This window comes from Papio anubis, chromosome 2 (genome assembly GCF_008728515.1).
Source record: "Papio anubis isolate 15944 chromosome 2, Panubis1.0, whole genome shotgun sequence".
NCBI lineage: Eukaryota > Metazoa > Chordata > Mammalia > Primates > Cercopithecidae > Papio > Papio anubis.
The window spans coordinates 92,647,744-92,662,322 of record NC_044977.1 but is presented as its reverse complement, the minus strand read 5'-3'; the positions used below and the strand labels follow the sequence as shown (position 1 = coordinate 92,662,322).

The following is a 14,579-nucleotide window of genomic DNA, read 5'->3' as shown; positions in this document are numbered from 1 at the left end:
GGGGAAACTGGGTTGCTGCTACACAGTGAAAGCAAGGAGGACTACGTCTGAAACCCAAGGGATTATCTAAGGCACCTCTTAATACTTCCATGCCAAAAATAAAGATTAATGGAAAACTACAGCAACCAAAAAAGGACTGGACTAATGAGGGAATAAAAGTTTGAGTCATTTCACCAGGTAAAGAACCTCAACCAGCTGAGGTTCATGCTGAGGGCAAGGGAAACATGAAATAGGTAACTGAAGAAAGAAGCCTAGATATCAACTATGGCCTCATTACCAATCACAGAAATGAGAATAATGAACTTTCTCTATTATATTTGGTATTTATTTGTATATTCTAACCATTTTCTTCTTTCCTTCTTCCCATTACTATAAGTTAGAATTAGTTTAGTTTTGTTTTTTTGAGACCGAGTCTCACTCTGTTGCCCAGGCTGAAGTGCAGTGGTGCGATCTTGGCTCACTGCAACCTCTGCCTTGCAGGTTCAAGTGATTCTCTTACCTCAGCCTCCTGAGTAACTGGGATTACAGGCATGTGCACCACACCCAGCTATTTTTTTTTTTTTTTTTGAGATCAAGTCTCCCTCTGTCATCAGGCTGGAGTGCAGTGGCAAGATCTCGGCTCACTGCAACCTCCGTCTCCCGGGTTCAAGCAATTCTCCTGCCTCAGCCTCCCAAGTAGCTGGGACTATAGGCGTGCGCCACCATACCCGGCTAATTTTTGTATTTTTAGTAAAGACAAGGTTTCAACATGTTGGCAAGGATGGTCATTGATCTCTTGACCTCGTGATCCACCCAACTCAGCCTCCCAAAGTGCTGAAATTACAGGTGTGAGCCACCACACCCGGCTCGAAATTAGATTTATAATACAACTTTCGTTAACAAGCTAGTCAGTGGAACTTTGTTTTCTTCCACATGAAAATCTTTAATGCTTATGCTGATGCATATCTGAATGCTTATCATCAAAGGGTGCAGTTAAAAAAAAAAAAGGCAGTTTAAGGAAATTCGAGCATTTCAAAGAAAGCACTTTTAAAAATGTATATACATGAAGGTGGCCGGGCATGGTGACTCATACACCTGTAATCCCAGCACTTTGGGAGGCCAAGCGGGTGGATCACCTGAGGTCAGGAGTTCAAGACCAGCCTGGAGAATCCCCGTCTCTACTAAAAATATAAAAATTAGCCGGGCGTGGTGGCACGCACCTGTGGTCCCAGCTACTTGGGAGGCTGAGAGGCAGGAGAATCACTTGAACCTGGGAGGCAGCGGTTGCAGTGAGCCAAGATCACACCATTGCACTCCAGCCTGGGCAAACTGCGATTTTCAAGGAAAAACAAAAAAAAGTGGCCAGGCACGGTCGCTCATGTCTGTAATCCCAGCACTTTGGGAGGCCGAGGCAGGTGGATGACGAGGTCAGGAGATCGAGACCATCCTGGCTAACACAGTGAAACTCGGTCTCTACTAAAAATACAAAAAAAAAAAAAAAAAAAAAAAAGCCAGGCATGGTGGTGGGGGCCTATAGTTCCAGCTACTCAGGAGGCTGAGGCAGGAGAATGGCATGAACCCAGGAGGCAGAGTTTGCAGTGAGCCAAGATTGCGCTACTGCACTCCAGCCTGGGTGACAGCGTGAGACTCCGTCTCAAAAAAAATTAAAAATAAAAATAAATAAATAAAAAGAAATGTATATACATGAAGACATTTTGCTATATCATGAAATAAATGTAGTGCTGTAAGATAAAGGAAGATGAATATAAATTGAGTTTTGGCCATTTTTATTTTATTTTTTTTGAGATGGAGTCTTGCTCTGTTGCCCAGGCTGGAGTGCAGCAGTGCGCTCTTCGCTCACTGCAACCTCTGCCTCCTGGATTCAAGCAATTCTGCCTCAGCCTCCCAAGTAACTGGGATTACAGGCACATACCACCATGCCCAGCTAACTTTTTGCATTTTTAGTAGAGATGGGGTTTCATCATGTTGGCCAGGCTGGTCTTGAACTTGGGATCTGAAGTGATCCGCCTGCCTCAGCCTCCCAATGTGCTGGGATTACAGGCGTGAGCCACCGTGCCCAGGCAGAGTTATGACCATTTTGCCCCTCCACATGCTGCAGTCATCTTTAACCTGTTTAACTTAATCTCAATGATGACAGTTTTGTTTTTCTTTTTCATCCTATTCAGTATATTTCAGGCTATTCAGCAGATGCTTGTGATTCTGGAGGTTCAAATCACTGGTGAAAGTTTATTCTGCTTCCTCAGTTTTACAGGAGCTTTTCTCCATAAAATGATCTGCTACCTAAAGTACCCTCTGTCTTCCTCATCAACAGGCACTAAATTCAAAAAGTACCTTACTGAAACTTTTTTGTTCATAACTTTCATTGTTGGAGTTAGGTCATATCCTGCTAACAATAGTCTTATTGGAACTGATTCACCTTTTACTGGTGTACCATCCACTACTTCATATTTGGCAACTGTTTCTCTTTCTGTGGTGGTACTTACTGGGTCCAATTGCTGTGATCTCTTTTTTGATCAGTTGTAACCCCATATATGTTGTATTTTTATTCTTACAAGAAGTAAATTTCTGTAACAGTCACATCCTTTAAATGATACTTCATTATATTCAACTTCTATAGGAAGACAATCTTCAATACCGACTTCCATCAGAATAGCTGGCAAGTTGGTGAACAGTAAGATCACATTCTTTTTACCAAGTCTGTCAGTCTTCTTACTACTACCACTTCAATACATCAAGAGGACATTAGCGCCAATGTAAGATTCTCATGACTTTTCAACTTGTATAAATTCAAAATCACAACTTCTGAGTCACTTCTCCTGGTAAGGCTAGTTCTTTCAGTAGGTTAACAAACTCTTGAATATTACTCTTATCATAGAAAAGTTCAATTTGACGTACAAACTCAATTCTAATGTTTTGGTGCTCTAGCCTCTTTCTAGTCTCTTTCACCTTTCCTGAAACAGATTCTCCATCATAGAGAAGACAGTTTTTTTACTTTGCCATTTTCAGTTTTCACTTCTGCCATTTTCTGTTTCCTTATCATTAAGGACAATATCAATCTCACAAATCAGACCAAAAAAGTTTCCAAAAAACCTCACTGTCAGTGATACTGCCACATCCCCCAATATTTCACTCCTCTTCCCTCAGAACTCCAAGCCCCCAGCTCCCATCACATGACCTTGGCCCTCTGCCGCTGGAACTTCTATTTGAGGACTGATAAACAGCCAGCAGGATGGGCACAGTGGCTCACACCTATAATTCCAGGACATTGGGAGGCTGAGGCCGGAGGATTGCTTGAGCTCAGGAGTTTGAGACTAGCCTGGGCAACCCAGCGAAACCCCGACTCTATTACAAAAACAAACAAACAAACAAAAGCATAGCCAGCAATGGATACAGTGACTATCAGGGCTGAGCATGTCCTCATTCCTCATTTTAGAACAAGGGTAAGAGTTTCACCCTCTGACATAGCTGTATCTTGTTAGGTGGAAACGAGTTGTTTCATTGTTATATGGGAGCTCAAATGTGTGTAAAGTGCGTATGGAAGCTAAGTAGTCAAAATAATAGGCTGTGCAAGAAATCAATATATTGCTTCTCAATTCCAAATCTACCTTTCATTGCCCTGCTTATAATAATGTAAACATTTCTTCCTAGACAGCTGGCATGATGATACTAAGCTTAGTAGAGGGCATGGAAGGAAGGGGTTTCTCTTCCCGGTTCTAGTGTGCTTTTCCATCTTCTTACTTCCATGGTGCTCATCCCAACAAGCTTTAGTGGGCACTCCCATGGACATCTTCCCAGGCAAGTTCCACCAGTGCCTCAAACAGGCTTGCTGGTGACGCCGTAGCACCCCCAAGTACAGCTTCCTGCTTAACTACCTTTGAGGTAGGAAACCAGCAGGACTTAATTTCCTGTCACACCCTGCTGATTGGAACAAGATCTGGCTGAAACCAGCAGATGCTGACAAAAGTAACCACTAGCTGCCCTCATGGTTTATTAGCATACAGACACTCCTACCAGTGCCATGGCAGTTTACAAATGCCATGGCAACAGCCTAGAAGTTACCTTATCTGATTCCAGAAACTTCCAGCCCCTTTTCCAGAAAGTTCTAAATAACCTGCCTCTTAATTAGCATATAATTAATAACAAATATAAACAGCTAGTTAGCAGCCCACAGGCAGCAATTCTGGGCACACTGCCTATGGGTTACCCCTGCTCAGCAAGAAGCAGTATTGGTTCAATAAAAGTTTCTTTCGCTCACTACTGGCTCACCCTTAAATTCTTTCTTGGCAAAGCCAAGAACCCTCCTGGGTTAAGCCCCAATTTGGGGGTTTGCTTGCCCTACATCATCACCCTGACCTGCGGCAACTCAGCAAACATCTTTACTACCAAATGGAGATTTCCCCCAAGATATGTAATCAGCTTTGGGGGTGGGGGGCGGGGGGGGGCGTACTTTTCCAAATTTGGTATTTCTTTGTATACTCTGCCCCAGCCCTAAGGGTAGTGACTATTCCCTGTATCTGTCATTCCTGTATTCTTTAGAGTTCTCTTTACCTCTATAGTAAATTCTCTGTTCAAATTATGGTGTAGCTTCTGTCTCCTGACTAGACTCTGATCCAAATATTGGCCATTAAAAACAGCATAAATCTACATAATAGGAAAGAGTGAAGAAAAAATGAAAGACGTTTAACCCAAAGAAAATAAATCAGAAGGTACATGTTAATCTCTAAATGTCTAAAAAGCTATCACCTACCGCAGAGCACACTGTATCTCTGTTGCTCAGCACTAACAGCAGCAGCAGAAACAGCAGAATGCCTGTTCGTTTTACACAGAAAAACTGAAGACCAGAAATATTAATTTGTTAAATAGAAAGCAAAATCCTTCAATTAAAACCTCTAAGGAATCTAATGTTAATACTTAAGTTTACAGTTGACACAGTTTTACATCTTCTCATTTCATTTTAAATTGCTGAAAACCCACTGGAGGGCCAGGCTTGCCAGTTTTTTGCAGTGAGAGTCCTAAGTTAATTTTTTCACAAGAAACAAAACAAAAAAACTCTTTCAGTCTGCCTGGAGCTCACTTTTGAAGTTTCACCTCCAGTTTTGTCCTCTAGAAACAGAGTATTTCTGCTTCACAATGGACCGATATGCTCCAGTTACATCCAATTAAAATACTGTTACACAATCAATTAAGTAGGAAAAGGGGCTGATGGTCAAACAGAATGATTCATTAACAAAAGTATATAATGGGTTGAACTGTAAGGACTTTCTATGTGGACATTAATCATCATTCTAATATCATCTTATATTTAAATATTAACCCCTTCAACGAGGTTGCAAAGCACTGAAAATAATTTGTCACTTCAGGCAAACAACTATTTTTATTGAGCTCTCCTTTTACAGAGCAGGAATCTTAGCCTCAAAGAGGGCAAACAACTTGCCTAAGAAATCAAAGTTAGTAGGTGCTCTATCCACAGCTTTCTCAAAATTTAAATAAATTCACGACAGATAACATATTTCCAGAAAGATGTGTACCAATAACCTGGCAAGAATTATTGCAATTGTATCTGGTCTTGTTTTTAAGTTTCTTTTCCCATGTGAAGCCGGAAGCAAATAGATATTAAAGATTATTCATTCAATAGCTACAGAGGATCTACTATCCATCAGACAGTGTTCTAGGTGCTGGGCCACAACAGTGACCAAAACAAAAACCCTGTCCCTCTCATAAAATTTGTTTCTATAATATCTTCTTCTGATGGGGAAAGGCAGATAAGTAAACCATACAAATTATCAGAAAGTGGCATGACAAATGCCACAAAGAAAATTCAAGTAGAACAGTGGGATAAAAAAATAGAAGGGGTGCAATGTTAAAAAAGATAGTTGAGAAGTACTCATTGAGAAAGTGAAGAGTCAATCATGAATATATCAGAGGGAAGAACATTCCAGGCAGAGAAAACATATAGTGCTCAGAGCTCAAGGCAGATGCCCACCTGGCTTGTTCAAGGAACAGTAGCAAGAACACCATGAAGCAAAGTAAGCAAAGGGGTAACTAAGAAAAGATCTGGTCAGAAAGATGACAAGGACATCATAGGGCCTTGTGGTATTTCAAAAGGACTTTGGCTTTTACCTTGAGATGGGAAACCACTGGAGGGTTCTGTGCAAAAGAACAGCATGATCAATGTACAGGACCACTGGAGATGTTTTTAAGAATATGCTGCAGGGAGCAAGCAAATGGAAGCAGACAGACTAATTTGGGGAGTTACTACAGTAGTCAAGGTTAATGATGGTGGTCCAATCAGGGAGGGGGCAGTGGAGGTGGCGAGATGTGGTCAGGTTCCAAACATCTTTTTCTGACAAACTGGGTGTGGGGTGTGAGAGGAACAGAAGAGGACAGGGAAACCAAATGTTTAGACTGAACAACTAGGACAGAATTTCAATTTAATGAGATAGGGAGGCAGGTGTTTTTTTTCTTCTTTGTTTTGATTTTGGGGTGGGGCAATCATGAATTCAGTTTAAAATATTTCAAATTTGAGATGTCAATTCTACATCCAAATGGAGATTTCAAGCTCGAATTTCAAATTTCCTCAGTTCTCACTCAACCTCCTCATGGAATTTAACCAATATTGTATCTGTTCTTACAAAATGTTCCCTATAACTGCTTAGCATTTAAGCAATGTTTACATATTTGTGCATTTCTCTCTGCAACTGGACAAACCAGAATAAACCCACAAGATACCTAACATATAAAGCATCCCTTTAATCCTGAAGAGATCTGTAACATAAATGATGGTTACTTTGAAATTTTTACTTTAAATAAATGAGCTGCATTTGTTTATTTCTACCATTTTAACAATTTTTACGTGTACAGTTCAATGGTATTAAGTACATTCACATTGTTGTGCAATCATCAACACCATCCATCTCCAGAACTTTTTCATCTTGCAAATCAGAAACTTTGTACCCATTAAGCAACAACACCTCCATTCCCCGTCTCTCCCAGTCCCTGGGAACCACCATTCTACTTTGTTTCTGTAAATCCGACTACTAAAGGTAATTCATATAAATGGAGTATATTAATTTCTGTAAATTTGACTACTTTAGGTACCACATACAAATTTGTACTTTTGTGACTGGCTTTTTTCATTTAGCACAGTGTCTTCAAGGTTTATTCATGTTGTATCATATCAGAATTTCCTTCCTTTTTAAGGCTAAATAACGTTCCATTATATGAACGTACCACATTTTTGCTTATTCATTCCATGTGTTGACGGGACATTTGGGTTGCTTCCATCTTTTGGCCACTGTGAATAATGCTGCTACAAACATGAGTGTACAAATATCTGTTCAAGTCCCTGATTTCAATTCCTTTGGGCATATATCCAGAAGTTGGGTTGCCGTATCTTACAATAATTCTGTTTTTAATTTTTTGAGGAGCCACCATACTATTTTCCATAGCACTTTCATTTTACATTCCTACCAGCAGTACACAAGGGTTCTGATTTTTCCACATCCTCTTGAAAACTTGCTAATTTCTGTTCTTGTTTTCATACTAGCCATCCTAATGAGTATGAAGTGATATTTTGTTGTGGTTTTGATTTGCATTTCTCTAATGATTAATGATGCTAAGCATCTTTTCATGTGTTTCTTGGCGATTTATGTATCTTTTATGAAGAAATGTTTCTTCAAGTCCTTTGTCTATATTTTTAATTTTGTTCTTGTTGTTGTTGAGCTGTAGGAGTTATTTACATATTCTGGATATTAACTCCTGAGAAGATAAAAGATTTGCAAATATTTTGCCTCCATGGGTTACCTTTTCACTCTACAGAGATAGACAAAAATTTTCAATTTTCATATAGCCTAATTTATCTGTTTTTTCTTTTGTTGTCTGTGTTTGTGGTGTATATCCAAGAAAACACTGCCAAATCCAATGTCATGAAGATTTCCCCCTGTGTTTTCTTCTAAGAAATGTATAGCTTTAGTGCTTTGTTTAGGTCTTTGATCCATTTTAAGTTAATTTTTTAATATAAGATAAGGGTCCAACTTAAAAAAAAAAGAGAGAGAGAGAGGGAGAGATAGGATTTCTCTCTGTCTCCCAGGATGAAGTGCAGTGGTATACTTTACCATAGCTCACTGCAGTCTTGAACTCCTCAGCTCAAAGGATCCTCCTGCCTCAGCTTCCTGAGTAGCTGGGACTACAGGCCTACACTACCACACCAGCTAATTTTTTTTTCTTTTTTCTTTTTTTTTTGAGACAGAGTCTTGCTCTGTCGCCCAGGCTGAAGTGTAGTGGCACATCTCGGCTCACTGCAAGCTCCACCTCCCGCATTCACGCCATTCTCCTGCCTCAGCCTCCCGAGTAGCTGGGACTACAGGTGCCTGCCACCACGCCAGGCTAACTTTTTGTATTTTTTAGTAGAGATGGGGTTTCATTGTGTTAGCCAGGATGATCTCTGTCTCCTGACCTCGTGATCCGCCCTCCTGGGCCTCCCAAAGTGTTGGGATTACAGGCGTGAGACACCGCACCTGGCCAATTTTTTTTTCTTTTAAGAGATGAGGTCTCCCTATGGTCTTGAACTCCTTGCCTCAAGCAATCCTCTCACTTGGCCTCCCAAAGCGCTGGGATTATTGGCATAAACCACTGTTCCCAGAAGGATCCAACTTTTTTTATGTGGATATTCAGTTTTCGCCACATCATTTACTGAAAACACTATCCTCTCCCATTGAATGGTCCTGGTACCGTTGTCTAAAATCATCTTACCATGTATAAAAGAGTTTATTTCTGGGCTTTCCATTCCGTTCCTTGATCTATATGTCTCCCTTGAAGTCAATACAACACAGTTTTGATTATTATAGCATTTTAGTAAGTTTTGAAAATCAACAAATGAGACTTCCAACTTTGTTCTTTTTCAAGATTGTTTTGGCTATTCAGGAGGGCTCTTTGAGATTCCAAATGGATTTTTCTATTTCTGCAAAAAATACTGTTGACATTTTGAGGAAAAAAGATCATCTTTTAAAAACACATTTAGGGCTGGGTGCGGTGGCTCACGCCTGTAATCCCAGCACTTTGGGAGGCCAAGGCAGGCAGATCACCTGAGGTCGGGAGTTCGAAATCAGTCTGACCAACATGGAGAAACCCCATCTCTACTAAAAACACAAAATTAGCCGGGCGTGGTGGCACATGCCTGTAATCCCAGCTATTTGGGAGGCTGAGGCAGGAGAATTGCTTGAACCCAGAGGTGGAGGTTGCAGTGAGCCGAGATTGCATCATTGCACTCCAGCCTGGGCGACAGAGTAAGACTCCATCACAAAAAAACAAAACAAAACAAAAAACACATTTAGGCTGGGTACAGTGGCTTATGCCTATAATCCCAGCACTTTGGGAGGCCAAGATGGGCAGATCACTTGAGGTCAGGAGTTTGAGACCAGCCTGGTCAACATGGTAAAATGCTGTCTCTACTGAAAATACAAAAATTAGATGGGCATGGTGGCAGGCACCTGTAATCTCAGCTACTCGGCAGGCTGAGGCAAGAGAATCACTTGAACCCGGAAGGTAGAAGCTGCAGTGAGCCAAGATCATGCCACTGCACTCCAGCCTGGGCAACAAAGCAAGACTCCTTCTCAAAAATAATAAAAATAAAATAAAATAAAATAAAATAAAATAAAATAAAATAAAATAAAATAAAATAACACATTTAGGCCGGGCACAGTGACTGACACCTGTAATCCCAGTACTTTGGGAGGCCGAGGTGGGAAGAACGCTTGAAGCAAAGAGTTCAAGACCATCCTGGGCAAAAAAGCAAGACCATGTCTCTACAAAAGATTTTAAAAATTAGCCAGGCATGGTGGTGTGCACCTGCAGTCCTAGCTACTTGGGAAACTGAGACGGGAGGATTACTTGAACCCAGAGTTCCAGGCCGCCATGATCACACCACTGCACTCCAGCCTGGGTGACAGAGTGAGACCCTGCCTCAAAACAGAAAAACACTTTAAATCATCCTACCAGTGACCGACATTTCAACTGCTGCTTTCGTGGCCCCTAGAGGCTTCATAGTTGTAGCAATCATTTGTGTGTATCTTTCTTATCCACAATAGTAGCATTTTTCGCAAGGAATTTATCCTTGAGAAATGTGAAAAGCATGTAAAATTGAAATGTAATAGAACTTGAACAAGCAACAGACTATTCAATAATAATTGTTGGATACTGCAATACCTCACTTTCACTAATGGATAGAACAACAAGACAGAATACCAACGGGGAAAGAGAAGACCTATATAACTCTATACACCAACTTGATCTAACAGACATCTTACAGAACATTCCACCCCCATCAAGAGCAGAATATACAGTCCTCTTCAGGACAGACCATATGTTAGGCCAGAAAACAAACCTCAATATATTGAAAGGGATTGAAAGAATACAAATTATGTTCTCCAACCACAATGGGATGAAATTAGAAAGTAAACAGAAGATTGGGGAATACACAAATATGCAGAAATTAACACACTCCTAAATAATCAACACATCAAAGAAATCACAAAAGAAATTAGAAAATACTTTCAGATGAATGAAAATGAAAATACAACATATCAAATCTTAAGAGGTACAGCTAAAACATAAGAGGGAAATGTATAGCCATAAACACCTATATTAAAAGAATAAAATAAAATAAAAATCACCAATCACTAACATAACCTTCTACCTAAGGAAACTAGAAAAATAGCAAATTAAACTCAAATTAGGCAGAAGAAAGGAAATAAAAAAGATTAAAGTGGGCCGGGCGCGGTGGCTCAAGCCTGTAATCCCAGCACTTTGGGAGGCTGAGATCTGGCGGATCACGAGGTCAGGAGACCTGGCAGACCATCCTGGCTAACACGTGAAACCCCCGCCTCATTAAGAAATACAAAAAAAAACTAGCTGGCGAGGTGGCTGGGCCTTTTGAAGTCCCAGCTACCGGGAGGCTGAGGGCCGGAGAATGGCGTGGAACCCGGGAGGCTGAGCTTGCAGTGAGCTGAGATCCGCCACCGCACTCCAGCCTGGCGACAGAGCCAGACCCGGCCTCAAAAAAAAAAAAAAAAAAAAAAAAAAAAAAAAAAAAAGATTAAAGTGGAAATAAAGGAAACAGAGGAGAGAAAATAGAGAAAACTCACCAAAACTGAAAGTTGGTTTTTCAAAAGATGAAAAAAAATGACAAACCTTTAATTACATTTATTAAGAAAAAAGGATTCAAACTACTAAAACCAGAAATAAAAAGGAGATACCACTATGAATCTTACAGGAATAAAAAAGGTTTATAAGGGAATACTAAGAACTGTAGGCAAACAAATTACATAACCTAGATGAAATGAACAAATTTCTAGAAACATAAAAACTACTAAAACTAACTCAAGAAGAAAACATTTGGGTGGAAAATTCCAAAACTAACATCTGTGGCTATTTCTACAGTTTCCAACAATGCAGCTCAAGAATTAGCACCTGGCTGGGCGCAGTGGCTCACGCCTGTAATCCCAGCACTTTGGGAGGCCAAGGCAGGTGGATCACCTGAGGTCAGGAGTTCAAGAACAGTCTGGCCAACATGCTGAAACCCCATCTCTACTAAAAATACAAAAATTAGCCAGACATGGTGGCAGGAACCTGTAATCCCAGCTACTCAGGAGGCTAAGGAAAGAGAATCATGAGCCCTGGAGGTGGAGGTTGCAGTAAGCCGAAGGTTGCAGTGAGCCGAGATCACGCCATTGCACTCCAGCCTGGGCAATGAGAGTGAAACTGTCTCGTGGGGCTCAGGGAGAGAGAGAAAAAAAGGATTAGTACCATAATAGATGGAGTTCCTTCAAATTTCCTCTACAGTGTTGAAGGATCTCATTCTCTATGATAAGTCATAAGCATACAAATCTTACGTTAAGAGAATCTTGCTTTGAATTAACTAACCTCTTGGTTAATTAAGATACTTCTTGTGCCCCCACCTCATACTGTTAAGTTGACCATTTATTCTAGCTATTGCTGCAGCATCCAGCTGCACATAGGTGTGATTTGACAGCACTCTGTATCAACCAAACCAGAGTTTTCTGTCCTACAACTTCTCTGACACCAAGAGACAAGACATCTGCAGCCTGGCACTGCACACGTGCAAATCCAGAAGTACAAGAGTGTTAAGCCCAGGAGGCGGAGCTTGCAGTGAGCCGAGAGCGCGCCACTGCACTCCAGCCTGGGTGACAGAGCAAGACTCCGTCTCAAAAAAAAAGAAGAGTGTTAAGCAATGAGAGATGGTAAATGGTGAATAAACGTTATCCAATTCTATAACGGAGATACTCAGGTAGAGAACACGGAGAGGCATTCTACACAGGTCCTCAAAAGACCCCAAAAGAATTAAGCCCACTTTGCCCACAGTAGTGACTAGGTTAGTAGCCACACTTCACTGTATTGTCTTTTCCTCTAATTTCACTTTTCCCGGTATCCCACTCTTGTGCCCTGGGGCCACTTCCCAAAATAAACTACCTACATGCAAAGCCCTTGCCTCAGCGTGGATTTTCTCTCAGTAGCTAGAACTTGAGACAGGTTTTTAAAAAAGCCTTTAAAGGCCGGGCACAGTGGCTCATGCCTATAATTCCAGCACTTTGGGAGGCCGAGGCAGGCAGATCACCTGAGGTTGGGAGTTTGAGACCAGCCTGACCAACATGGAGAAACCCCGACTCTACTAAAAATACAAAATTAGCCAGGTGTGGTGGCGTATGCCTGTAAGCAGAGATTGCGCCTTTGCACTGCACTCCAGCCTGGGGAACAAGAGTGAAACTGCATCTCAGAAAAGACCCAAAAAAACAAAAAACATCAGAAGGCTGGGCACGGTGGCTCACACCTACAATCCCAGCACTTTGGGAGGCTGAGGCAGGTGGATCACCTGAGGTCAGGGGTTCGAGACCAGCTTGGCCAACATGGTGAAACCCCATCTCACTAAAAATACAAAAAATTAGCTGGGCTTGGTGGCAGGAGCCTGTAATCCCAGCTACAGCTACTTGGGAGGCTGAGGCAGGAGAATCGCTTAAACTTGGGAGGCGGAGGTTGCAGTGAGCTAAGATTGTGCCATTGCATTCAAACCTGGGCAACAAGAGCAAAACTTCATCTCAAAAACAAAAACAAACAAAAAAAATCAGAATTATATTTTCACTTAAAGCTCAAGAAGAAGCTATTTTGTCTTATTCAATACAAAACCCCAAAAGAAACTGAAATAACATGACTTAGAGTATAATTAAATGCTTGGCTTAGAAAAGGATTCTAGTCCATGAGCTGTTTCAGTGGAGTCCTAAACACCCTAGAAGCAAATGTAACATCTTGTATATGGGTATATGTGGACTTTTCTGAAGAGAAATTCTGCATTTGTATTAGAAAACCATGAACCAAAGAAACTTTAAGAAACATTAGATGCTGTTGATTTACTGATGTGTCTCCAGCATGCAACTCATTATCTGGAAAATGAAAGAAAAGAAATAAAGCTTTGTTCCAGGAATTTGGTGGAGTTGGGATGGATGTCTTGCTATGTCTATACACAGCAACAATAACGTGCAGCTTATGTTTGGGCTCCACTTGTGAGTTATGACAATTTATGGCATGGCTCCAACAGCCGTTCAGAAACTAACACACCACAGATTTATGTATCTGTTAATATTTCACATTTTTGGTGCTTTTGCATTTTTCTGATGCTAAATCCTTTGCATCCTACCAGATGAGATAGTGATGAAGCACACGGAATACCTTCTGTGTCATGACATTCTTACAAAGTGGTATTACTGTTTCACTGCTGGCATGACTTTACACATGCAAACAGTTATCACAATAATAAACCATTTACGCACTCTAATTACAATGAAAACAACCAGTAACACTGCCATTTGTACAGCACTTAGTGCAATGTGTCTAGCCCCAACCACTGTAAATAAGAGTAATTTACCTCCATGGTCGCACAGAGCTTTATCCCACAAATAATTTGTAGTTAAGTCTTGTTAAACCTTCACTGTAATAGAAACGGCATCAACATAAAATTGAGGATAATCCAGTATTACATATGATTTAGGAATGAAACTAACATTCTGTGCCTGCCTGACCAGTCCTGTGTCTTTGCCTAGAACACCCTCTAGCCTCCCACCATATTATCATAAGGAGGAAGAATCCAAATGAAGCCAGGTTTCACCTCTCATCAGGGATGAGTACAATAACATAATTCAAGAATTGCTTCAATTACCAAAAGCTTTAATCCTAGGGCATGTATAATAAAGTTAATGGTCAATTATTCCTTACAGTATTTAAAATCTGTGCTTTAAACCTGAGAACAGATTACTGAGCTGTTTTAACAAAAAGGAAATCTAAAAACATTAAATTAAGTGTTCTTTTTTTTTTTTTTTTTTTGAGACGGAGTTTTGCTCTGTAGCCCGGGCTGGAGTGCAGTGGCCGGATCTCAGCTCACTGCAAGCTCCGCCTCCCGGGTTCCCGCCATTCTCCTGCCTCAGCCTCCGGAGTAGCTGGGACTACAGGCGCCCGCCACCTCGCCCGGCTAGTTTTTTGTATTTTTAGTAGAGACGGGGTTTCACCGTGTTCGC

The 14,579-nt window shown here is 41.0% G+C and overlaps 1 protein-coding gene and 1 pseudogene across 27 annotated transcripts in view; both read right to left on the bottom strand.

Moving 5' to 3' along the window:
• The window catches only part of MAP4 (microtubule associated protein 4), a 231,005-nt gene that overhangs the window by 100,897 nt on the left and 115,529 nt on the right, over window positions 1-14,579 (bottom strand). The gene's annotated exons all lie outside the window — the stretch shown is intronic.
• LOC101020151 lies at window positions 1,944-13,939 on the bottom strand (annotated as a pseudogene).